This window comes from Ceratotherium simum, chromosome 18 (assembly GCF_057802395.1).
Source record: "Ceratotherium simum simum isolate JZ-2026a chromosome 18, ASM5780239v1, whole genome shotgun sequence".
Lineage (NCBI taxonomy): Eukaryota > Metazoa > Chordata > Mammalia > Perissodactyla > Rhinocerotidae > Ceratotherium > Ceratotherium simum.
In genome coordinates, this window is record NC_141917.1 from 18,008,464 (window position 1) to 18,034,206 (window position 25,743).

The 25,743-nt window shown below is 35.3% G+C and overlaps 1 pseudogene; it reads left to right on the top strand.

The window, feature by feature from the left end:
* Window positions 1-7,588: 7,588 nt before the first annotated feature.
* Window positions 7,589-9,711, top strand: LOC101404618 (protein SDA1 homolog pseudogene; annotated as a pseudogene).
* The last annotated feature ends 16,032 nt before the right edge of the window (window positions 9,712-25,743 follow it).

Genomic DNA, 25,743 nt, shown 5'->3' on the forward strand with positions numbered 1-25,743 from the left:
TATGGTACGGATATGGACCTGGTAACTTTGAGATGCGTATGAGACATCCAAATTGTTGTCCATTAGGCTGTCATATATAGCACTCTGCAGTTCACAGGACAAGTCTGGGCCATAACGGTAATTTTGGGATTTGTCAGCATAAGCATAGAGTCTACAATGCCACGTGGATAAATAATATCAGATGGAAATAGAGCTATGTTTGAAGGAAGGTCCAATACTGAGTCTTTGGTACTCTTAGAATTCAAAGGTGAGAGAGTGCCTAAAGAAGGAGTGAGTTGAGGTGGAATTCATCACGAAAATGTGGTCACATGGAAGTACGGAGGGGCTTTTCAAGTTTGGAGTCAGTGGTTAAACAGGGCCTAGAAAATACTGTGATAAATACTGAACAATGGATTAGATAGAACATAAGTCCCAAAAAATGTAAAGAGAAGTTAATTTATTAACAAAACGTATTATAAACAAAGGAGATGGAATTATTCAAAAAGTTGTCTTGAATTGTTTCAGGAGAAAAAATATAAAATAAATTTCATCACATACCATATTCCAAATTAACTCCATGTGTTAATATTATATATTAAATTAATTAGTATACTGAATTAAAGTCTTGCATATATAAATTTTAATTGTTAAAACAATGTAAGTACACATTCTTTCTAATGGGCTTTACTGATTGTTTTACATGTAGTAACTCATTTAATACTTCCATCAACCTTTTTGAATTAGGTTCAGCTGTTCTAATTTTCTTGGTTATTGCAGTAGCCTCGTAGTGATTCTTCCACAAAATCAAGGCACTAAGAGATGATGAAATTTGCTCAATGCCACTGAGCTATTTAGTGATAGATTTGGAATTTGAACACAGGTAACCTGGCTCCAAAATATTTACTTTAATCATGGCACTACACGATATACTGAACCACAGAGGGTAAAATAGACAATGTTAATAATAAGGGGGTGGGGGGGGTCAATCTCATCAGTATTGAAAGAAAAATGCAGTGTAAGGTATGAGATGCAATAACACAAACATACTGGAAATAAAATAATAAAATAAAAATTTATTACTAGCCAATTTGTCATAAAAATAGTTTACTCATACTGTGCTGTAAGAAAATAAATAGAATTAAAAAAACTTTTTTGGAAAGCTCTTTTGAATTAAATAACAAAAAAATTTTGAATTTGTAGCTTTTGACCAAATATTCTTGTTCCAGTTAAACAAAGTTTACATATAAATGTGGCTCATTGCATATACTTTTAAGGGAAAAAATAAAGTTATTAGTTTATGTGCACTACAAATCCTTCATTTTACAAAATTGAATATACACACATGCATAGAATCAATAGGGTAAGCACAAACATATAATATTAATAATTGTGACTAGTATAAGATCTTTAATTTTATATATTTTTATTTATTTCCTCATTTTCTTCAATAAATATGTATGCTTTGGTTATAGACTAGTTAAGTTTATTTTCAAAGACACTCTTAACGATCACTGTCTAAAATCCTTGTGAACAATCTAAAAATTCAACGCAATGTAACCATCTACAATTTTGGTTTAATTGCATATTTCATGATAGGAGAAAATGCCAGTGATAAATTTTTTGAATTACATTTAAAATATAATCCCTAAGGTATCATATAAGTTAAACTGTATTATAACTGTCTAGAGTTAAACTTATTTATTTCTAGGTTTTCTTTTCCATTAATATCCAAACTCTCTTTCATTAGTATTACTTATTTTAATAATCAGAAAAAAAATCAGTATTACCAAAAGATAGACATTACCAAAAGTTAAATATTTATGATAATGATAGGACAATACTTTGATTCAGGATGAATCAGGATCAGTGCAGGAAACAGCTCTAGAATTTTCCATTCCTCTGAACATCGTCTTTGCGTTTAGCACTACTGCTTTTCTTCAGCCCTAGAGAAACACTCTATCACTGGCATGAAATCAAGGAAGCCAAGAACAGTGACCCGCTCCTTTGTGAAAGCTCTCATCTACTTCTAACTGCCAAGTCCCGCAATAATTTAAACACTAAATGACAGAAAGGATTTTGAAATCAGCATGATTAGATAAGTCACTATCTATAAGAATGAAGCACTGTCTCATGGGAGTAAAATCTATGGAAATCATATTGTTAAAATACTAGATTTGAGACTAATTTTCTGAATGATTTTAACCTTTGAAATAAGTGTTTTGGCCTATTAAGATAAACACCAGAATTTTCTGTTCACAGTCCTTTAGTTGTATTTTTATAAATACAACTTTTATATGAAAAGTACTTTCTTGAAAGAGCCAAAATTATCTGAAAGATGCCACATGTAACACTGACTGGCAGCCATTTGAGAATGGCAGACAGCCAATAAATCATTCAGCACTGGGTGTCATTTGGTGCAACTTTAAAGGTTTACCTTTTCTCCCTTCACAAAGTGCATTTCAATATCAAATAAATTGTTTTCTATTTAAACTTACACATCAATCTCAATATTGGGATATGCAATGAAACTAATTGATTTGACAGTAATCCTTTAGAATATAACTATAAACTTACAGCAATATGCATTTACATGACAGATTTGATTCACGAACCAAACAAGTTGTTAGTACCAAAGGCATGTTTTACTCCTGATTTGTGTATAGAGGAATTTATGAAATTGCAGTTAATAGAAATATATATTTTTTAATTCCTGGACCTCTAATATGTTGGTATTGATGATTTAAAGGAAAACATTTAAAACATTGTAATGCAAACAATTTAGATTTTACAAGAGCTATAAGGCAAACGTTGTGATGGATACAGTTTCCTCTTCAAGGAGGAGGAACGTCATTAGAGAGCCTTCATCTGCCAGCTCCTTCAAAGATTGCCTCAGCTGTAATAGTTATCTGACCCAATGTTGGGTCCTTCCTGGAGCCCATGACATCCAAACACTAATGGAGACAAGAATATAAAAGCCTGATCATTTTGACCCAATCTGGGATGATCCTGACAGGTCCCCCCCAGTTCCAGAGAAATCCGTGGCTCACATCCTTCCTCTTCCTATCCTGCTTCTACAGATGATGTTCCCATGGTTTCCACTAACAAAACTGTTAAATACCAGATTCTCAGAGTCTGCAAAGCACACTATATAGTGTATTAAATATAGAGGCAACCATGCGATTTTATTTCTGGAAAATATTTCAAAAACTCATGAAAATAACATATATAATTGTTGGTTGTTTTGGTAGATAGCCAAGGAGAGGGAAATAATGATGGAAAATGAAAGGAAGGATAAGCTATTGCTAAATAATCAGTCTTCCCGTATTTAACAAATATACAAATTGCATGTACACTATGCTCCTTCCTTAGAGCAAAGTATTGCGATGTTATATGCTTTTGTGTGTGTGTTTACAGAAATCATTGTAGATTTTACTGGATCTCATATATGAAGAGATTCTGAAGAGTATGTCTGGAACTGGGTGGAATAGTGGAGGACTAGTGTGGACATGGAAAGGCAATTACTTTGGCTTTTGATGTGTGATATTATTGTAACAGCTGGACATCTCCACGATCCAAAATATATATATTTATGTGAAATTAATAACTCTGCTTACTACCTTACAAAGATAATCCATAATGATTTATTAACACTGACATTGTCAATAATCCATATTGACTTTTCACGTCTTTGTGGAGCCATTAAAACGCAAATTGCAACGTAAGGGAATAAATGAGTATTATGAACTGCTTGCTTTGCATAGTGGATCTGGTTCACTACAGGACTATTGTTGCACTGAAAGGAGATAGGACTAAATTTTTCAAGTAAGCAGAACTGGAGGTGAGATTTGTCATTAATCCCCCTTCCTCAAGCCCTTACCAGTCTTTAATTTACCTTAACACTTCTAACTAACGGACTTTATATGTATATTTTTTTGCTTTCTGTCTATCCAAATAGAATTTAAGCTCCATGAGGGGAGGTTTTCTTGTCAGTTAATACATTCTTGTCAGTGGCTTATTAGTACATCACCTGTGTCTAGAACCATTCCAGGTATACAGCAGTCATTTAAACATTATTTTTTGAGTGAATTGTTCTTATTGGCTGTGAATATATATTGTTTTTATGACTCTTCTTCTAGCAAAATAATGGTTTAATGTTAGAGAAAATCATTTGAAGTAATTTTGTGTCTGAAAGATTTTTTCCTTCATATGGAATTAAAAAATACTGATAGTAGTTCTGACTTTTATATTAATTCAATGTTTGACAAAATTTTCTCATCACAATATACTATGCACTTGAAAACTGCTTGTTCATGTGAGTGCTGGTGTTAATGAGTGGGTAGCATGTAAGGGTGGGAGGGAGGGTAATGAAAATCAGTACCCCATGTATCTCCAAAACATAATTTGCTATATTGATTTTTCACTCTCTACTCCACAAGTAAAATTTTCCAACAAGTGTTTGGGAAACTCTGGATAATAGGAAGAGAATTAAATATCCTACACTGAGACAGAGGTGACTTTATTTTGATTTTCCATTTAGAGTTTATAGTCTAATTAAAGGAAATGCCCATATATCTAGAGATAATCATGGATAATAAACACATATAATTACCATTATCAGTGGATGCTATAACAGCTGAAGCACAAAAAGAAATGAAAAAGGATTATCAGCATTATGCAAATGAGTATTATCTTTAAAAATTTCAGTTATAGTGAACATATTAAAATAATTCAAAACATTTGGAGCCCACATATTTTGTAATCATTTTCAAGAAGTATTCAAAAATATTTCTGAGTGCAAAACATTTTTGTAATGATCTTGTTTAAATGAAAGTATTTAGAATAGTACAGTATAAAATTACATTGCAGAACACAATTATTTTTCTCTTTAGAACACACATAATAAAATGTAATTATCTGTGTTTTTTCATAAACATGAGTTTTAGTGGTGTTATTTCATCCTGCATAATAAGGGCACTTTCTTTTTAAGGTAAACATAGATTAGTAATTCTTTTTTATCTCAGAGAGTACAGTTACAGTTGGAGGGGCAGAAAACTTTTCCCTTCTTCCCTTCTAGGTTCTTTGGCTGGTCTAATAATTAAATTGACATAAGACAGATTGTGAGGAGAAAAACAAATTTCATACTTATGGAAGCCCATAAAAATATGAGACTCCCTGGCAGTCAGGTAAGTGAGACTTATATGCCATCCTGAACCAAGGAGAGGATGGTAGGGATCTGGGGCTTCAAAGGGGAGGAAGACAATTCACAGGAAGATGAGAAGAGCAAAAGTTTGGTAAACAAATGTTTGCCTTGCCAAGCAGATAAGTCTTTCTGATATAACTTTTTATATCTGGCAATGGCTCTGTTCCTGGTACAGGCCCCCTATCTAAATTCTTTTAGTCAGTTAATGGGGAGGTAAAAATCTCTTCCTGAATCTGCTGGGCCCCAGATTGTCTTCAGCTCAAAATAATCCACATGCCAAAATGGCGCATCTGGGGTGGCATATTCTGCTCCCTCTCATAGTCCAGGGAGAAGGGATCTGAAGATCACGCAGCAAGTACAGTGAAATGTCTCAATCACCTAGAGTTCTAGAGAGAATTTTGGAAAATCGTATTTATTATCAGTGGATGTATACAGCTGATAGGTCAAGAGTGAAATGTACAAAATTGTTGACAAAAGTCTCCTCTTTCCCCCCAGAAAGCTTTCCTAAGAGTAATCCTTACAGACTCTCCACTCCTCATTCATTCCCTATGTGGAGGGAGGTATTATTTATAAGATTTGTGAGTTTTTGAGAAGGGAAGTCTGGGCCTGTGTATCTCAATGGTTCCCTCTATCTTCTGGTAGGGAGCAATCTCTGTGGTCTGCACTCTGCACGATGCAGTAAAATGCAAGAGCAGGCTCCTGCCCTTTGGTGTAGTCTTGCAGCTTTCTACGAAAATTTATATCCAGTGATGAATAGAAACAATCCCACGTGACCAGCCTTAGACAACTTTTCAAACAATAAGTAACAGAGCTGACGTTTTTATCTCTGTTTAATGACTGCTTCTGTAATTCTATTGATTCTAACATTGAACAAAGCAGTAAATTTCTATGGTATTATCAAACTATGGACACAGGAAATACACTATATATCAAATGCATTATCATATCTCTATGTTCTTATAACAATATTTTTTTTATTTATTAAACTTTTATTTGGTTTGCTTTATGTTGATATCATTCATACTATCAGACTTTGAATACCTTGAAGACATGGGTTAATAAAAATATATATTCCTTAGAGCCTTAGAGAGAGTAAACTCCCCCAAATGTTATTTGGGATGTTGATGGTCATGTTTATTATTTATTTTATACATTCAGTCACTATTAGTAGAGTTAATCACTTGTTGCCTGTTTGAACACACAAAACATCTACTAACAAATTATGCCTTATTGCTTCACTGAAAATATTTTCTTTTTTTGGTGAGGAAGATCAGCCCTGACCTAACATCCATGCCAATCCTCCTCTTTTTGCTGAGAAAGACCGGCCTTGGGCTAACATCGGTACCGATCCTCCTCCACTTTATGTGGGGCACCGCCACAGCATGGCTTGACAAGCTGTGGGTCGGTGCACGCCCGGGATCTGAACCCTGGCCGCCAGAAGTGGAGCATGCGCACTTAACTACTACTCCACAGGCCAGCCTCTCTTCACTAAAATTTTTAATCTTGCTGTTTTTACCTGTTAATATTCCATGGGTGTATAGCATTGCCCAAAGATTTCATTCAAAGTCATTATTATATATGTCATCAGAGATTGCTATTGACCTTCCAGTGTGCATAGTCCCATTCTTAGCAACAGAATCCCAGTTTTAGCTGAGCACAATGCCACGTTTCCCATCCTCCCTTATGTTCAGATGAAACTGTTTTAAGACAAGTTATGTGTAACTTCTGAGATGGCTCATTAAATGCAGTTGCCTCAGCAGGGAGATATGCCTTCTTTATCTTCCTACACTCTTCGCTACTGGCCTGAAATGCAGATGTGATGGCTAGAAGCCTGTGGTTTAAGATGGAAGACATGTGCTGAAGTTAGTGAAAGAGAAATATAATTGCTTAGGTTCCTGATGACAGCATGAAGCTTACACAATACCAATAAACTGCTGATTTGCAAACTTATCTGTAAACGGAAAAAAAAAATCTCTATTTTTTTAAAGTGTCCATAGTTGGATGTCCAAATACTATTTCCAATTGATAGGTATGCCCACAAATGAAATAGGTTTTAGAAATTTATTCATCAATTAAATAATCATAATTTACTGGAGTAGTACTCTAGGAGGTTAATCCATGATAGGCAGTCTATCCATGGAAACACTTATAAACTGCAAACCATTCTAAGACATTGGATCTACATGATACCTCTTAATTCTTTTTGGCAAGACTACCATATACAAGGACATAGAAGTTGTTATAAAGGCTCATTTTAAGAACCAAGATGGCGCTGCCTGCGGAGAGTCCCATGTGCTGTTTCTGGTCATACCCGGAAGCACGATTCCCAGCCTCAGCTGAGACCGTTGGCGGTTGCCTGTGCTATGCGATTTCTGAAAGCTGCTGGCGCAGACCTAGTTAGCAGCCAACATGTCTAACAGAAACCATAACGAGCTGCCCAGCAACTTGCAGCAGTTACAGAAGCTGATCAAACGGGACCCACTGGGCTATGTGGAGGAGTTTCTACAGCAGTATAATCATTACAAATCCAATGTGGAGATTTTCAAATTACAACCAAATAAACCTAGCAAAGAACTGGCAGAGCTGGTGATGTTTATGGCATAGATTGGTCAGTGCTATCCAGAACGTTTAAGTAACTTTCCTCAAGAGCTGAAAGATCTTCTCTCCTACAATCATACTTTCTTGGATCCAGATCTTCGAATGACATTTTGCAAAGCTTTGATCTTGCTGAGAAATAAGAATCTCATCAATCCATCAAGTTTGCTAGAACTCTTCTTTGAACTTCTGCGTTGCCATGATAAGCTTCTGCGAAAGACTTTATACACTCATATTGTGACTGATACCAAGAATATAAATGCAAAACACAAGAACACTAAAGTGAATATAGTATTGCAGAATATCATGTACACCACGTTAAGAGACAGCAATGCAGCTGCAGCCAAGATATCTTTGGATGTGATGATCGAACTCTACAGAAGAAACATCTGGAACGATGCCAAAACTGTCAGTGTGATCACAACTGCATGTTTCTCTAAGGTCACCAAGATATTAGTTGCTGCTTTGACATTCTTCCCCAGAAAGATGAATAAGAGAAACAGAACAGTGATTTAGAATCTGAGGATGACGGACCGACAGCAAGAGACCTGCTAGTGCAGTATGCCACAGGGAAGAAAAGCTCCAAACACAAGAAGAGGTTGGGAAAGGCTATGAAAGTGCTCAAGAAACAAAAGAAGAAGAAAAATACAGAGGCGTTTAATTTTTCAGCTATTCGCTTGATTCACGATCCCCAAGATTTTGCAGAAAAACTACTAAAGCAGCTGGAGAGCTGTAAGGAGAGCTTTGAAGTGAAGATGATGCTCGTGAACCTCATATCCAGATTGGTGGGAATTCATGAGCTTTTTTCCCTTCAACTTCTATCCGTTTGTGCAAAGATTTCTGCAGCCCCACCAAAGAGAAGTAACACAGCTCCTTCTTTTTGCTGCACAAGCATCTCATCACTTAGTACCCCCAGAGATCATTCAGTCATTGCTCATGACCGTGGCCAACAATTCTGTTACCGACAAGAACTCTGGGGAAATCATGATAGTAGGAATCAATGCTATAAAAGAGATAACAGCTTGATGTCCTCTAGCCATGACTGAAGAACTTCTCCAAGACCTGGCTCAGTATAAAACCCACAAAGATAAGAATGTGGTGATGTCTGCTAGAACTTTGATTTAGCTCTTCCCAACACTGAATCCTCAGATGTTGCAGAAGAAATTCCGTGGTAAACCTACAGAGGCCTCCATAGAAGCAAGAGTGCAAGAATATAGAGAATTAGATGCTAAAGATTACATTCCAGGATCAGAAATTTTGGAAGTTGAAAAAGAGGAAGAGAATGCTGAAAGTGATGAAGAGGGGTGGGAAAGTACCAGTCTCAGTGAGGAGGCAGGTGCTGATGGTGAGTGGGTTGATGTGCATCACTCTTCTGACGAAGAACAGCAAGAAATCTCCAGGAAGCGGAACAGCATGCCCATGGAGGAGTGGAAAGCCAAAGCTGCAGCCATCAGCACTAGCTTAGTTTTAACTCAGGAAGACTTCCAGAAAATCTGCATGGCCCAGATGAGGAAAGAACTCAACGCTGCCCCCGGGGAAGCCCAAAAGAGGAAATACATTGAAATACACAGTGATGAGGAGCCCAGGGGCGAGTTACTTTCTCTTTGAGACATGGAACGCCTTCATAAAACGCCAAAGTCTGACGAGGAGATGAGACTAGCAACTGCAACGGCTGGAAAGACAGACCGAAAAGAATTTGTGAGGAAGAAAACCAAAATGAATCCATTTTCCAGTTCCACAAATAAAGAGAAGAAAAAACAGAAGAACTTGATGATGATGCGGTAGAGCCATAATGTCTGGTCAAAAATAAGCATTCCTTCCGAGAAAAGCAGCTGGCACTACGAGAGGCACTTTTAAAAAAAGAGAAAAAGAATGAAGTAACCTCCAAACAAGTTTTCCATTCCAAAGAGAAAGCTAAATTTGTGTCATTATTTTGAAAAGTAGTAAATCAAGAATGTTTGTTAACATTACAAAGATCAGAAGCCCTATTTTGTGAAAAATACAGTAAACTTGGTAGCCAAAAAAAAAAAAAAGCTGTTAGAAGATTTTTGTATGTATAAGTGAATAGTGTCTGTTAATGCTGCGTGTAGATGATGGCAACAACAATTTTTCTTTTCATTATAAGCATCTGAAAATTTTTGTGATTACATTTTGCAAATACACATCACTTTAATAGCAGCTTTTCTTATCCCCGATGTTTTTCGTTATTTGATTAGCAAAGCAGCACGCAATTCAAATAGCAACACATTACCTCTGCAGGAGACCTTTCAGAATAGGAAAGACTATTTATTGTGTTTATTACTGCTATGACATGTTTAATCTGATAATCTGTTGCAACACTGTATTACAAATATGGACCTATAGCTTTTTGAGGACATACATTTCCAAATTATTGGAACATTTAGTAATAGTTTTTCTAAAACCATTCTTTAATATAGTTGTTAAAAGGGGATGAGAAGAGCCAACTCTAGATGTTGGGTTGAGAAACTCTTCTTTAGTGTATTGTATAGATTTAATGTAGACAATGTGGCCCTATCGTGTGGAACTATTTAAATGGCTGAGTTATATTTCAGTAGACCTAATCAAAGGAAAAATACCAGGACAAATTTATAAGTCATATGCCAAGAAAAAAGATCTTTCAAAATGCTTGTAAGAAACACTCAAGTTGATAGGTGTCCTTCAAAATATTATATAATACTTCATAACTGGGAGCTGCAACACAGTACATGTGCAGATTAAAAGACAGTCATCCATACTGATTTCACCTGCTGATGAGCCTGGACTATTGCGCTGTACTTGTCTTGACAGTGGGGCCCTAAGTCATGTCCTCCTCTGGCATACGAAAAAAAGAAATAAGAAAGATATTTCCTAAGTTTTAAGCTAGAAATATGGAGATGCTTAAATATAGGGTGATATTGATGATGGTAGAAGGTTAGTGCCACCCCCAAAGTGTTTGCTCATTGCAATATTTTGTGACTTTCTTGGCTAATATCATAGTTCTATGGGTGATTCTTTTTTATACACACAGTTTGAGAGTGAGAAGGGGGGATATAAAAGATGGAATAGGAGGGAATCAGTGTGGGGACCGCAGTGTGGACAGGCTGACTGGGATCCTGAGCTTGGCACGTCACAAAAGAATGCTCAAGTTTAAAGTCAGGAGAAATGAGACCTCAAACAATGTTAAGGAAGCTTTATGTTGATTTTCAGCCAGATCAGCGTTTAGCCTGTACAAAGGACACATACAACACAAGTCATAGACCTGAGTGGATTCAAGCACCTTTCCCACTCAAGGCCTCGTCCATCTTTTCAGTGGTCTCAGGAGCCGTGTGGATTAAAGAAGCCCCTATTCCTAGGAACCCAGATACCCAGGCCTGTGACCTTTTTATAGTTTTGAAAGGGATCTGGAGGTAGAAAGCAGGAGTATATCAACATTCAAGGGTCTGCTCTATTGTTTTACAAGAAAATTCCTCCTGTATCTCATCTAAATTTTTCCAAATTGTATTTCTTATGACCTCTCTGGGTTTATGTAAGGCTTTAATACAGCTGTCCTGGCCCTGGCTTACACAGGACACAATGTTGTACATCTAATCATCCAAACTTAGCAGAAAGTTTGCTAAAATTTGAGGTGAAGTAAAGTTGAGAGTTGAGTCATTAGAGACAAATTACATACACTATAATATCCTTTGCTATCCTTATTCTCATCCAGACCCTCTGTGGCCAAAATTTAATCTTAACTCTGCTTGTAACTAAGTATTTGTATTTATCTATTATTCATTTTTGACAAGATGTCTCTTCAGAGAAAATGAGGTTGTCAAAGAACAATTTTCTGTAAAAAAAGTGTATGGCTTTGATAATAATTTTATGTCCTAGGGCCGGCCTGGTGGTGCAAGCGGTTAAGTGCGCGTGCTCTGCTGCGGCGGCCCGGGGTTCACCAGTTAGAATCCCGGGCGCGCACGGACGCACCGCTTGTCAAGCCATGCTGTGGCGGTGTCCCATGTAAAGTGGAGGAAGATGGGCACGGATGTTAACCCAGGGCCAGTCTTCCTCAGTAAAAAGAGGAGGATTGTCAGATGTTAGCTCAGGGCTGATCTTCCTCAAAAAAATAATAATAATAATAATAATTTTATGTCCTGTTTATTTGACTGGTTCTAAACTCTAAAGGTTATTTCATTTGTAGCAAATTACATAATTTTTATACAACAATTTGCCTGCCAGGATTCCTGTAATAGTTGTCAGCTATCAGCAGGTATAAGCCTGTGAGCATCCACTGCAAAGATCACGTTTCTTAAGTTATAATGCATTGAGAATTGTTAGTAATTCTAAGGACTTTTTAAATAAGAGAAGCATATAAGGATGAATGGTTTTAAGGGAGATAGTCCTTATACAAAAGAATACCACATGGGACTTAGTGCGACATTTATTTATGAATGATATTTTTGTATTAAAAAGACAAAAAAATTGAAGGTGTGCTATATTGGTTGTGAGTTACTCTATGCTTCATTTAACATAGCTGCTTTCCATATTTTTAGAAAAGATGCCGCTTTAAAAAAATCATGAAGAGAGTTCATTTATTTTATTTGTTATTATTTACTTTATTTAGATATTCCCTTACTTGGGGGTATAGATATTCACTATAATAAGTTTATATTTTATTTAAAAAATGTCTGTCTTACTTTTTTTCAATGGTAGTAATAGAAAGCTTTGACATATAAATATACTTATCTCTTCTCTCATTGGCATTGATTTATCTGTCTTTAATAGCTGTATTGTTTCAACTCTGCCAAGAGATTATTTAATAAATTAGGGCAGAACAAATCCTGTGAACAGCCACAAACTGAAATATTTTATTAGTTTTAGTCAATTGGAAGTCTAAATAATTTAACATTAACCATGGGCCAAACAGAATAAATAAAAAATATTGCAAAAATAAATAGACAGATAAACAAACAAACAAACCAGTCTAGGTCAAGTTATACCCTCCCTAAAGAAACTAGTTGACAAAATATACTAAAGCTTACAGCATAGTAAGTACCATATTGTGTATGTGATGTCATAATAATATTCCTTCCTTCTCTTTCTCCAGTTACTGAGCCCCCTAATTATCTTCATATTTGACCACTTAAAATTTATTCAACAAATAAGTATGTCATTATTAACATCAGAAACTGAAAGTCCATTCTTTAAAATGATCCAAAATATTACTTTCAAGATTTATTTATAAACTTAATTTACTTCATAAAAAGATGGATTTTCTTTTTGAGCATAACATAAAAATCAATTTATTCTTCTGTATATTCACATCGAGTCATCTGTAGTTTAAATTTTCATCTAATATCAGATTACACGCAGGAGTCTATATCTAGTTACTCTGGCAGATGTGCTTTAGAAAATGCAAAAACAAAATGTGGCGATTCATACTGGCGGATTTACTATTGGGATCAAATGCTTTATTAAATAAAAGGTTTTGTTTAAAATCCTTGGTCCAGCACAATTTGATAGAGATTCCCAAATATCAGAGCATTTAAAATAGATTCTTACTTTAAATCTTGCATATTTCTTGTAATATATAATATAACTGCATTGAACATGGCTGTCCATAAATCTGTAAATATGATTAGAAGAGACTCAAACTAAATTAAGTTTTAGCAACCATCAATTCTAAAATTACAGTGACACAGAAAAATGACATATTGGGGTTTGTAAATCTTATTCTGCTTGCTATTGCTAGAGATAGTCTAGAATTTTTCTGCTCAGAACATGTCACTCAAGACAAAGTTCTTTTATTAGTAATACTACTTAGAAGATTATTTTCCTTTGAATGTATACATGTAAAATTTTTAATTAAGGTATTTCCAACATTATCTTCCATCTCTAAATTTATTTTATTTCTAGAGAAATGTCATTACTTTAAATATCTAAATTATTTACTTGAATTTTATCTAAATCTTTAGTTCCCAGATATACAAGAGTTCAACAATGGCATTCAAGGCCACTAGGCTATCCTCTCTCTGCTGTCACTGCCAAACTATGTGTGCTGGCATAAGTGTGAGATTCCCATAATAGATGCACTTTTTCATAATTCAGCCTCTCATACGGAGTACCATTTATAATTTACACAATGATGCTTTGTGTTCTAGTAGATGCATTGATAATGCATTCCTGAAATCATTGAGAACATGAAGAAGTAACATAATAGAAATAACAGAAAATACATAATAACCCTTTAAGTTCGAATGCACTCCTTCTCATGTTTGAATAACATATACATTCAAATATTGAGTACCTCTTGACTTCCAGTTAATTATGCTGTTCCATTGGATCATTTGTTTGATGAAGACACTAAACAGTCTTCAGATCTAGGATAGTATTATTGGAACAGTAAAATAGCAGTGGTATCCAGGCTTATGTTATACCCTAAAATAAATAATGTTGGCATCTGTTATTCTTACATTACCTACTGAATATTAAAACCTTTGTTTTTGCCTCTTGAGAAGCCACATAGATATCAATTTTTTTTAAATTAAGGGACATTTGTTTCTTTCATATTCTCTCTTTCCACGCCGAGGTCTATTCTATTATTTGTTGAGTTATTATAATTACACAACAGAAGGATATAAGAGAAAATAAATATATCTTGTATGTGAATGAGGTCAGGAAAAAAATCATAGAAAGTTAATTTTGCCACAGAAAAATCATAATATAGGGCATTAGGAGATGATAAAAAGTATGAAACAATGGTAATAGAGGTATATAGCCATATACAGTATTATATACTAGTAACCCACACAAAGAAGTTATAATGTTATTAAAACACATCTTATAAAGCATTGTTATAGTTTTATAACATTGTTCTTCATGCTTTTCTTTCTATAAAGTCACAAAATATTTATACTTTACTATGCCTTTATATTACAACCCATTTGAACTGTTACCAGAAGTGAGTAGATTGACTGCATTAGTGCTGCCACCATAAATATGAACTTTGTCTTGTGATTTTGTAATGCCTTCCCACTCTGATTATGGACTTGATCACGTGAGTTGCTTTGGCCAATATGGTGTTAGAGAATGTCACACAGGGAGAGGCTTTAAAAAAAGAAAATGCTTGCCAGTTTCTGCTTCCCCTTTTCCTTCTCGGAGGCTGCCTTAGAACATGACCCTGGAGAGATATCAGAGTTTCATACACATGAGAGGCATGTGGAAGGTAGTCCTGTTGTCCCTGCTGAGATCATCCAAGACCAGCGGTTAGTCAACACCAAACATAGGCAAAAGGTCAGCTGAAATCAACAGAGCCTGCCATTTGGCCCACAGGTGTTCACACAGGCATGGATGAGTCAGTCTAGTCAAGCACACATGCAAAAAAAGCAGGCTAGACAAGGCAGAGATTCATGAGCAATAACGAGCGTTTGTTTTAAGTCAGCAAGTTTTGAGGTAGTGTGTAATGCAGTATTAGATAACTGATTAAAAAAAAAAGGAATTTGGCCAGCCAGGATCTGCTTTTAATTTTTTTCAATTTTATTGAAGTTGTTCTCATTGATTATTAAATTAATTAAAATAGCCTATCAATTTAATAGCAAGCATTTTTGTATATAAATCTGCAGTTATAATATCAGAGAATCTATTTGTTTGCATATTTATGATATGGAAAACATGTTAGAGTGGGTAAGTAAAAGGAACTTTAGATATTATTTAGTCCAAACTACTCATTTTAGAAATGAGAAATAAGAGACACAAAAATGTGAAGTGACTGGCCTCAATCATGTAGATAAACAGTGTCAATTCCAAGCTGAGAACCCAAACGCTCTGACTCTAATTTGGACTGATATTTGTTAAGAATGTGTACACAAGGTAAACATCTTCCATATGGTTCAAACATGATTTTATTGGTCAATTAAATTAATTCATAAACCATAAAATCATTAAAATTTTACTGGAAAGGCTTTCAGAGTGGGATCCCACTTAATGCTTAAATTTCCTCTCCAATATACTCGTTTGACTTTTCTGAATTCATATGGTAGCATTAATAATGTAATTAGGTTGAGACATATCATATCTACTGTAATTAACATAGTATCATCAAAAACAAAACTTTTGTATATTAATACTCCAGATTGCCTTAGATTATGATTTTATTTTAGAGTAGAGAAAATAGGAATGGTGATTAGGATTGAACATTTCATTTGACAGTTAATCACTCAATGCTGCAACTTCTTGTCAACCACAATATTCCCAGATGCAAAATTTAAATTTAAATAAATTAATTTCCATATCTATGTTTTGGCATTCGTGAAACTTTGTTTTTAGAATAGGCAATTTTGAGTTACTCATTTTGGGAAAACACAGAATTACGTTACTAGCACATTAAATGAAAAGATTAAAATGTTATATCACTCTAGGAATATTCTCAACTTTGCCACTGTTGACCTTTGAACCTGATAATGGAGCATTGGCCTTCATTGCACTGTGTGTAACAGTATCCCCGGCCTCTACCTTCTAGATGTCAGTAGCACACCCCACCGCCCTGCAGTAGTAACCACTAAAAATATTTCCTAACTTTTACAAATTTCCCCCTTTGAGCAAAATCTCCCCCAGTTGAGAACCACCATCCTGAGCTAAGATTACAACAACGAAAATTTTCACATCAATAACCACATTTTTCAGCAATGTTAAGAATTGATAGAAGGACAAGATGAAGTAAATCCTATAAGAAAGCAGTGACTATTTTGAATTTTTGAATTATTTTCCTATTACTGCTTGGAATTTCATAATTATTTTAGTTACATAATGATTTTAATATCTAAACATCAGCATATAGAACTTTCCTTAGATCTTTTATTAGCATAACAGGAATTCTTTAAAGTTGGTATAATGAAAGCTAAGTGTGTAAGATGTATGTGTGTGTATAATCTGTTTCTTGGGAGAAAGTAGTCAAGGAATTTTGCTAGGGTATTTTGAATTACAAGTTTTTTACTTTTACTGATATACTCTAATATAGTGGTTCTCAAAAAGAGGAATTTTACCCTCCACATCCATGTCCTCATCCAGTGGACATTTGTCAATGTCTACAGACATTTCAGATTATCATAACTGGGAAGGAGATGGTGTATGACTGGCATCTAGCTGGTAGAGACCAGAGAGGCTGCTAAACATCCTGCAATGCACGTGACAGTCCCTCACCACATGTTTGAGAAACATTGCTTTAACCCCCGCATGAGAAGAACTTGAAGTGCAATTATAAAGAGAGGACCTTAAGTTTAAAAAGGAGAAAAAAAAGCAAAAGAGAAAAGGGATGGATGTTTTTATCATATAGACAAATTAAAGTTAAAAGAAAATGAGGCAACATAAATCCACATTTTAGAACAATACTGAAGGCTGCTTTCAGGCTTTGGAGACAAATTTGAGATTTGAGACAAATTTAAGTAGCCTAAATAAATTATGGACTTTTCAAAAGTAAATAATCCTAAATTTAGGAAAGAGTTTAAGAAATGCCTTCTCAAGTATGCTAAGTCACAAAATATAGGTTATCCAGAGCATTTTCCACTGTAACTTTTCAAGCCATTGTTTGGAGTCTCCAGGACCTCGATAGGACTTGGGAGGTGAGAGAGAGTATAGAGATAGTGAGCTCAAGGGGTAGAGCACAGCAATATATAAAGTTATAAAAATCAATCTGGTCTTGAAAGTTTTAGTGAAACTTTCACTTAAGAGATACAATATAATCTCTTGGTATATTATTCACATTATCTGTAAGAATGCAAAAGAAATGTGTATGCTATATATTAGCAAAATTATAAGAAAGAAAATTGTAAAAAGTTTCTAAAAAATGAACAACCACAGAATTTCAATGGCTTACAACAGATAATTTACTTCTCACTCCTGTTTTTTGATGTAAAATCAAGTGGCTGCCTGAGGACAGAATGAACGGAGGGATGGATTACAGAGGGCCAGGAGGAAACTTTTGATGGTGATGAAATTGTTTGTTTTCTTGATTGTTGTGGTGGTTTCACAGGTGTAAACATAGTCAAAATTGATCAAATTGCACTCTTTAAGTATGCTCAGTTGACTGTATATCTGTTATTATACCCCACTGAAAAACTTGTGATGAAAAACAATGCCTTCTACTCACCACCTGTCAATTCCCTTCCTTTTTATCAGCCTCAAAGATTTCACAAACAATTAAGGAAAGACAAGACGTAAACATGTCAAAATTGTCCAAATTCAGGCTAAGATACACTGTCATTAGCTCAATGGCGAGAGTTCATTACCCCTGTCATGAAAATGAACCACCTACACACTCCCAATATGGCTTCTGGATATTCTAGGACAGACACACTTTTGGAGCTCAACCCAGAAGACATTGCTATTGATAGGCAGCTTAGAAGGGAAAAACAGAAACATTACATTTGGACACCCATCAAGAATGATGTGGAGTGAACTGGGTAGGTCAGGGCTAGAAGTGCTACATCTTCAGTAGGAACTTAGGCATTTTCCACTCAGAACCACTTTTATCTCAAGATGTGAGTCTGGGAGCTGCTGTTTCTATATAAAAGTTGTCTCTGATCAGGTCCTCTGTCTCCATGTCAGCCCCACTGCTCCAAAACTGTTTGAATCTTGATGTGTTGATTTCAAAGACCCCTGGTTCTAGTCACATACCTTTATTGATTTCCTACCTTACCCCTATTCACTTTGAAGTTTGTTGCATGCCGAGACCAGTGACTGACCTAAACACGACTGTTCCCAGAGTCTGCTTTCTTCTCTGATGCTTAGTTGACATGCAGACTTTACTATAAACTCATGTCTGTCACACTTCCTTGCATCCAAGAGCCCGTAGACTGTATATCACATTAATATTTCGTGTTCCATTAAGCAAGAATATACTGCTAAATAAACTAAGGTATACCATTAAATTGTAAAGTGCACTATATTTTCAGGAGATATTAAAATTTAAAAAATATGTGTCAGAATAAATGAATTATGACAGCATCACTGGCCAATTATTTCAATTATAATATTACATAAGACATGTCTTTAAATACTGAGTCACCTGCTTTGGTTGGGTGTATATAAATAAATTATTTGGAATTCTTCTGCATGGGAGATTTGTCCCTTCTCCTTTTTTTATTTATTCAATCATTAATGTATATAATTATGGACTCAGGAAAATTACACTTTGGGTTATAATTTACTACTAATGTTTTTGTTTTGTTGTTCAAATTGTTCTAGTCTTTGGGAGCTCTTTCAGTTGGTTCTTGTGGCCGTTTGATATACCCCTCAGAATAGATTTTTCTGACCATGTTCTTAGTTTCTAGAGCTACAAAATGCTCCAGGTTCCTCTTGTATATTTCCTGCCCCATTTGTAGAATCATCCATTTTTCCAAGGAGCCCTGGTTGCTTTATAAGAAATTAAGATCTAATTGCTAGGTGTGCTTCAAGGAGATGTCATTTCTTCAAGGCCTTCTCAGCTGACAAAGCAAAGAAATATATGTGTGCATTCTTATCATGTACATACACACATCTATAAATATTTCTACATTAATGATTTTTGTCTATATTAAGCTAAACATAAATTCTTACTGATATCTCTGACTCTAATCTAGTATCACATGCATCATTCTGGCCTTCTTCCCTTGTTTGTGAACTCCTACACCAACAATGAGAAACCTGGGTTCCACCATCTGACATCTATTTACTTAATTGTTCAATTCCAATGTATATGTGTAGAGGTACCAGAATTGATAACCTGTACCTCATGGGAAACATCTTTATCAATTAGAGTAAATTGCTTACGTACAGTTCTTTTGCTTTTAGACTTAGAGACTCTGTTCATTTTTAAAGTCAACTTAGCATCCTTTTTCTCTACTCCTTTCAATGAAGTTATTTTATATGTTTGTAATACAGTAAGAGTTTTGTAACATTCTGCATTCCATCCTGAAATCCCACCATTTCCTAATTGATTTTCTTCATTGCACGTATAAAGATTTACTGTTCGTTTTGTAAAGCTCTGTGGATTTTGATGAATAGGTATTCTGCTGTTGTTGGAAGGAATGTTCTCTATATAAATATCAATGAGATCAACTTCAGTGATAGTGCTGTTTGGGTCAATTATATCCTTACTGATTTTTTTTATCTGCTTGATCTATCCATTGTTGAAAAAGGAGGGTTGAAACTTCCAAATATAATACTGGAATTTTCCATTTTTTCCTTTCAGTTCTACAAGCAATAATTAAATAATTTAATTTCCAAATCAGTTGACTTTAAGAAAGGAAGAGTATTTTGGTGAGCCTGTCCTAATCGGGAGCCCTTATAGGGGCTGGGCTCTTCTCGGAAGAAGAGATTATGAGAATGAGAGAGATTTGGTGTAAAGAAGATTCTCAGTTATTGCCTTTCAAGTTGGAAGGGGTTAGGTGGCATGGCATGTGGTCAGCCTCTAGATGATGAGCACAGTTCTTGATGGATAGCCTGCAAAGAAACAAGGAGTTAATTCCTACAAACGTGATTGGATTCTGCTAACAATCTGAATAAGCTGGGAAGCAGATCCCTCCACAGAGTCTTCAGATCAGAATGCAGCACACCTGACACCTTGAATGTGAAACCCAGTAGAGAACCCAGCTGAGTAGCATCCAGACTTCTGATCTACACACATACGAGGCGATGATTTGGTGTTGTTTTATATTCTTAATATTGTGCTAACTTTTTTCACGGCAAAAGAAAACTCATACATTACTTGTTATTATAATTTGTAAATAATAACAAACACAAAATGCAATTTATATAACACTGTATTCAACACTAGTGAAACACATAAAAATTATGTATTTACAGCACATGGTATAGTGGTTAAAAGCATGAACTCTGGAACCAGATCATTTGCAGTGGAACTGGGCTTCATTGGTTTTAGCTGCTGACCTTGAACAAGTTACTTAATCCGTGTCTCAGTTTTTTCACCAATACATGAGGATAATAACAGGGTTATCAAAGTAACTAAATAAGCTAATAGTTGTAAGTTGCTTAAAATAATGCTTGGCACATAGCAAAGAATATATAAATATTTGCTAAATAAACACATCCTGAAATGTTTCATAACTGTTTCACTGCTGTGTGGAGCCACTCGTGTTACCTTTGTTGATTTACCTAATTAAAATTATATATAATGAACTACTGTATTATCTCCCACATTTGGAATCCAACTTCTCTCTGCTGTCATATTAAATATAAGTTATGCTTTCCAATATTATACGGAGAATTAAAATTCAAGCATTTTTGAACCTAACTAAACTTTGAAATCAAAGATGGATATTTGATTTCAAGTCATTGAATTCCATTGTCCATTCCTTTATTTATCCAATATTTATCAATATTTATTCTGTGCCTACATAAAACTGATCTACAAAATTGACTAGAGATTGCCACTGTTCTAAAAAAACAAAGTTTAATTATGAATACTGATGATGTTTATAACTCTTCTGTTTGAAAGGCTGTGAAAGAGGATTCACTGCAATTGAAGTGATAGAAGATGAATTTTGAAAAATATGGTAAATGCCAAATCATTTGCCTAAGTTTAAGTATATCACAAAAGGTTTGAGGAGGAATTTAGCTGCATGCAAATAAGGAATTTCGTTTATGCAGATGATTATTCATTCATTCAGTATCTAAATAATTCAAAATATGTTTATTGAGAACCTAACATTTGGAAGACCTTTGAATAGATGGAATTATGACACAGATGAATAATGCTCAGGAGATCTCAGAGTGTGTTGATGAAGGTATTTCCATAAATACCTTCCATAAAGTTACAGTACTGTGGAAAGTGATGGAAACATTAAAGGAGAGGAATGATATAAGGTTCCAGAGTGGATATGCATTATTTTGCTGGGGTTGCTGGGGAAGCTTTTATGGAAGATATGTGGTAGACTGTGTAGACAGGTTTTCCTCAACACTCATTCCACTCTCTTTAAAGTTGAAGAGGTTAGAAAGCTAAAACAAAACCAGCAATGTGGCTCCCTTTGAGCCAGTGTTCTGGAAGCAGCTTGGACCACTTTCCCATTGTTTGCATGTATCACACTTGGAAGGTTGACGTTAAGTCAGAGCACATCTTGCTTCTGTTAATTCTGGCAAGTAAAGTTTTAGAAATAGTGGAAGTGGCTGGACTCAATATTCTGGTGTCTAATCACCAGTTTTGTGGGTGTGACAAGCTTAAAGTTTTGGCACTAGGAACATCTTCCTGACTCAGGATTGCAGGAATGGTGTGTGTATTTGAATTCAACAACCTGAATCCTTCCTCCATGCCCCTAATCACACACACACTTCAGTTATTCCAGCTCTTCCAATTGTGTGTGTTTCAAATGTACTTTCTATTGAGAGATCTACTGTGGTTCCTGTGTCTCTCTCAAAACTGGAAAATGCGGTACTTAAATTGCATTCTGAAGAAATTGTCTAGTCCAACAAAATCAAGGAGGAAAGAGTCAGCATTCTCTGCCCCTCTCCACTAGATATCAGGTGTAGAAGTATAAAAAGTATACAAGTTTAAGCATGTTTTATAGGTCTGGAACACAGAGTGGTTAGATGAGCATAGGAGGAATATATGACTCCAAAGTTAAACCGTGATCAGAAGTGTAAATTTTTACAGGTCACACAAAGGAGTTTTGACTTTATGTTTAAGCAGTGAGCCTGAAGTCAAATGGTATTCCCATTGAGATTCTGTGTCCCAGGTAAAGTAGAGAGTTTCGGGGAATGAAGGTATCGATAGGTCAGAAATACTTTACAAAGAACATGGCAGCAGGGACTGCTTCTATATATGCCAAGGCTGTTGCCTGGTAAATCACAAGCCCAATACATCTGCGTTTATAGCGCCATTTTTCTCAAAATCTTGTTTTTCTTTTCTAATTCTGTAATAAAATTAAAGGAGAATAAAAATACAAGACTGATCATCGTTTATCCATTCTAAAAATATGTATTGGATGCATCTATGTACCAAGCACTGTGCTAGATGTGGAAGAGAGATGATTAAGTTAGATAATATCTCTGACCTCTTGGGGCTTACCATCACTCAGTAAGATAACCTTTACTAATATAGTGAGATAAATGGATAATAATCTATAGGTCATACAAAGGAGTTTTGACTTTATGTTTAAGCAGTGAGCCTGGAGTCAAATGGTATTCCCATTGAGAGTCTGTGTCCCAAGTAAAGTAGATAAAACCTGTAAAACAATAAAAGATTCAATGCCATATAAGAACATATAAGCAAAAGTAAGGTTGTGATAAAATATATTGATATTGGTCATGTGACTTAGCTTGAGGGTGAGGTATTTATAAGACACTCCTCAGGAAAAGACAATTCAGCTAAGAACTGATAAATGGCTGTGAAATCACCATCTGAAGACCAAAGCAAACAGTACTAGGAAGAGAAAATGGCATGTGTAGAAATTCTAAGTTAAGATAGAACTTAGTTTTCAGATGAATAAAAGAAGGCCCTGGTGGTTAGAATACAGAGATCAAGGGGAAGTAAGTATAGAATGAAGTTGAAATGATGACTATAGATTTGTAGGCCAGGTTAAGAGTTTTGCATTTTATTCTAAATGCACTGAGGAGGTTCTGAACATATTTTAAGCATGGAAATTCAATGATTAGAGTTATTGAAAAATATAGTTCATTACAGTTTTGAGAGGGATTTGGGTGGAATTGCTGGGAATGAAACTATCCAAAGCAAAACAGGAGGCTAATCTAAAAAAATAGGGCAATAATTCAGGTGAAATTGATCATCGTGGCTCAAACTGCTGTTTGTAATAGAAGAAAATGGATGTAGCTATATATTGATGAGAATAAATTGGCAAAACTACATGATAGATTGGATGTGAAGTGTAACAAAATGGAGGTGTCAAAACAACTTTCTGAAAAAAAATGGGTTTACAAAAGAACCATATCTGAGCCAGGTTACACGATCATGAGCAGATGGGGATGTATTTGATTAAGTAAAGTAAGTTTGGAACTCTTAAGCTAGATCTGGCCTGGAGATACACATTTTGGAGCCTCTGAGTATAAATGGGATTTAAAGCCTTGGGAGAGAATGCGCTTCTCTAGGGAGAGAGTTCGGCAGAAGAAGAAAAGAAGTCATATGGTTAAATGCATAGGAAATTCAAATTTGATTGGCGGTTGTAGGAAGATGAGGAAAGTAGAAATGAGTAGTCAGAGAGAAGCAAGAGTAGAATGTAATTGGGGGAAAGGAATTGGATTGTTTCAAGAATGGGAAAATGGAGAGGCCAGACCAGTGGCACAAGCGGTTAAGTGAGCGAGCTCTGCTGTGGCGGCCCCGGGATTTGCAGGTTCAGATCCCGGGCACGCACCGACCACCGCTTGTCAGGCCATGCTGTGGCGGCGTCCCATATAAAGTGGAGGAAGATGGGCATGGATGTTAGCCCAGGGCCAGTCTTCCTCAGCAAAAAAGGAGGATTGGCATGGATGTTAGCTCAGGGCTGATCTTCCTCACAAAAAAAAAAAAAGAATGGGGAAATGGGAAATAAAGACAACTGACTAGTAACCAGAGGGTACGGCAATGTGGAGATACTCAACTCAGATTAGGTTCGGTTGCTTACTGTTTTATAATGAAAATCTTTCCTAGAGAGTAATAAAACTGAGATGTAAGGTTATAAAGAGAGCATGATTTAGCAAAAAAAGAGAGAAACTTTAAGAAATGGAGATCAAATATATTTAAAGATGACGATACATCTCTTCAATATACAATCTCTATCTCTTTCTATTATTTTTAAATTTTCAGATTTAAAGTAGTAAGTTATCACTTTTCTAAATTTATTATTTGTTACATAGGGAAATGTATTCATTATTCAAGCCACTTACATTATGGCTGTTAAAACATTACTAGAATTACTAGAACTATTACCCAATGGCCTGAAAATGTCATTTCACTTCCCTAACCATCCTGACTATGGTCAGGGAAAGGAAAGAGCCTATTACATCATTACTTGTAGAGGAGTGGTTTCATCTTCCACATTTACATACACATACCTATATGAATTAGTTTGATTAGTTAAACAAATGAACAAAAAAAGACAAAGAATAATAAGAGCAAAACTTATAAGCGATATATAGAAAAATGTATGCTTCTACAATTTTGGAAATTTGTGCTATTGTGGTCACTTAATTGGTATAATTCATTTTTTCATCCTGGAGTTACTTGGATTAAAATGTTATCTAAGTATTACAAGGTAATGTATGATTAAATTTAAAACATGATGAATTTATTTAAAATTGACCCACTTCCACAGTGTCAGTGAAGTGATTTCGTCTAGCACTGCATGTATTTACTGCCTCGGATCATCTCTCCTGGTCACAAATCAATATTACTTTCTTTTATTCATCAGTGATCATAAAGCTTTTCAATAATTGTAATTTTAAAGAATGGTTACAGTGAGTATATGGTCATTGATTGCGTAAAGGTTACAGCTCAAATGAACACAAAGTTAATTTTATTTTTAATGAATGAAAGTTTTTGAAAAGTCAAGCATTTTTTCTCTGACAAAACTTTATGCATTAAGGTTACGTATTTGGTTATGTGTGACCTTGCATTGTGCATGGGTGTGTTTGTGTATGTGTGTGTGGTTTCAGCAATAAACTCTTAGACTGTTCCACAGCTGGGAAATTATTCTGTGTAACTGAAAATTCTGCTTAACAGAAAAAAATATTTATTTCTTTACAGTTCTAAAATGGGGTTTAAAGAGTTTAATGATATGTGGTGATATTAAACATATGTCCATAGATTCTTGATATTCCTCACTTCAAGAAGAACTTAACACTCCTCTCCTTGAGAGTGGGTTGGGCTGAATGACTCATTTCTAAAGAATAGAATACCACAGAAGGATTGGAATGTAACTTCTGAAACATGGTTTAAAAAACTAGGGCTTTAGTCTTGAGTGCCCTCTCTCCTTCCTTCCTGACAGGTTCAGTTCTCAGTGCTCTCTCTC